Genomic DNA, 2461 nt, shown 5'->3' on the forward strand with positions numbered 1-2461 from the left:
CCTCAGTAAGCTGGTGAGGTCACCAGCGCGCAGTATCAGGTGCGAGGAAAAAGTTGATCATGCAAGGGCCACGTTTGTACTAGCCTCCACCAGACCGTCCTATGAAGGGGTGTGGGGATCGTAGAATTCGGTAGAAATTGGAAAATTGGCCAGGAGAGTCAGTCCACGCTTAGGTTCAGATCTCCTCACCGGAGACCAATTCCTCTGGTAGCAAAACTCCCCTGCAAAGCATTTGGTGTCCTAAAATGGCCAGCATAGTCAGTCTGGTAGAGACTACGTTTGTACTGTAAGGACAGCAATCTAGCAAGAAAAGATACCGATATCTAGCAGCTTTTTTCTTCATAACTTCAGGTTGTGGCAGGTATGAAGTACTACCTGACGATGGAGATCGGCACCACCAGCTGCTCCAGCAGCGACAGCACCGTCCTGTTGTCCGACTGCGCCGTCCTGCTCGGTGGCGGGGTTCGTAATATTAACACCCTTGGATGCTTGATTTCTTTGAAAATTTACTTCTAGAAACAAGGGCGATCCCGGGAAGAATTCGTACCAACATAGACAACAATAAAATCGTATACGATACGTCGCTATACGATTACGAGTAAAGCAAACTTAATGCACTAGTCATGTCAGCTTTATTTGGGTCTACTCATATTGTTAATCTACTGCAGATCGAGACAATGTAAATTTATAGTGAATGTAAATCTTCATTCCTTGGCATTTTTTTCATTGACATCGTTTTACTCTGGACAGCTCTACCCACCCACGTCATTACATTCTGGATTATATTGAAACAGTTTTACGTAACTGACATTTCCTCCTTGTATGTGCCCCCCACAGCGCGAGATGTGTGACGTGGAAGTGTTGGACCAGCCGTGGATCGGGGAGCCACAGGTCCTGAACTTCTCCTGTACACCCAAACAGCTCTTTCCGTAAGAGCATACCGGACATCACCAAGGGCCACTACAAACACGAGGAAACTGTTATTCACATATGAACATCATTGTTCCAATTAATATCGCATATATAATATTGTTCCCACGTCACATTTTTCATGCATGATGACTCGATATGTTATTTGGGTTATCTTTAATTAAGAAATGCTAGTGCAATTGGGGTTGCATTGCTTTCTTGACAATACTTTGTTATATTATCTACATTGTTCACTGGTTTTATTTAGTTTTTGTTGTTACGCATGTGCTTTCAGTTAACTTGTTTTATATGCCATGCTCCATTTGTTTTCATTTTTGTTTGAAGAAAACAATAAAAAGAATGATTTAAAAAAAAAAAAAAAGAAATGCTAGTTCTGGCAAAGATACGGTCAAGTGATGTACGGCGTCGCGTGTAGCCCTCAGTAAACTGTAAGTTATGGTGCCGTAATGTTCCTGAGTGTGTGATTCACTTGCTTTGTCATTATATCGAATAGGCCGTCGCAATGGTCACTTTTTTACTTCCCAATGTTGTCCAATGATGACACACGCAGAAACATATCCTGGCGCTCAGCAGCAAATTAGATTACGTACTTGTATACAGACAAGGCAATTTTCACGTACACATGCGCAGTGCTCTCCTAAGTTGTGTAGGTGATAATGAGTTTATAAACATTACGTCATGCAGCCTGTAGAGAAAAGTACATTTACCGACACGATAGTTCGGAGAAATCTATGATGTCATCTATATCATACAGAAGGTAGATTATGAATGCTCTTTGAAAAGGAACTATGTTGACCGGTACGCGAGTAGGACTGTTTACACGTGACATCGTGTGTGACATTTACCGTTATATGCAGTCAGATATGCAGAATCCGTTTACGTGTGCTCAAAGTTTGTTTAGTTACCGCCAACGCATACGCAAACGCTGAAAATCATGGAACAGCTGGCGACACGACGTGCACAGAACGATCAGGGAAAATCACGCAACATCTGATTGGCAGTATCCATTTACCGCGAGGCCCAACACACTGAGATAATCATCATAACGCAAACCTTGACCAATATACAAAAGTTAGGTGTGACGGGTCCTTCGGTGTAATATAACCAGCTGCTGCCGCGCTGCTTGCCTGCGAAGCTGGTGTGTTACGCTGAAGGGCGGTTATACCGGCTATATAGATACAGATACCGAAGGACGTAGGTGATTTCTGAAATTTATTGCATCGATTATAAAAACAGCTACCGCGAAAAAGTGCATTATGGCGCAGCTGTGTGCAGAGGACATACCAAACTACATATGATAGCGGCAAAGGGGAAATACAGATACAGATGCGAACACTCATCACATCGAACAAAAACAATACTCTGTCGCCGGAGGTTACTCTCCGGTCACAGAGTAAAAGGATGAGAGGAAGGGAAATCAATGTAACGTTGCCACTTCCCAAAAGTTTCACCTGGCATATTTACTGTACCCCACTAACATTTTTTTGCACATCCCTTAAAAACAAGGTCGAAATCAATGAGCTTGATGCTG

General features: G+C 42.9%; 1 long non-coding RNA gene across 1 annotated transcript; it reads left to right on the plus strand.

Moving 5' to 3' along the window:
- Nucleotides 1–4: 4 nt before the first annotated feature.
- On the plus strand, nucleotides 5–1027 carry LOC118415907. The gene is made up of 3 exons (XR_004831162.1): nucleotides 5–39; nucleotides 352–462; nucleotides 838–1027. It is a non-coding gene; the product is annotated as an uncharacterized LOC118415907 (long non-coding RNA).
- Nucleotides 1028–2461: the final 1434 nt, after the last annotated feature.

The sequence above is a fragment of the Branchiostoma floridae genome, chromosome 1 (genome assembly GCF_000003815.2).
Source record: "Branchiostoma floridae strain S238N-H82 chromosome 1, Bfl_VNyyK, whole genome shotgun sequence".
Classification (NCBI taxonomy): domain Eukaryota; kingdom Metazoa; phylum Chordata; class Leptocardii; order Amphioxiformes; family Branchiostomatidae; genus Branchiostoma; species Branchiostoma floridae.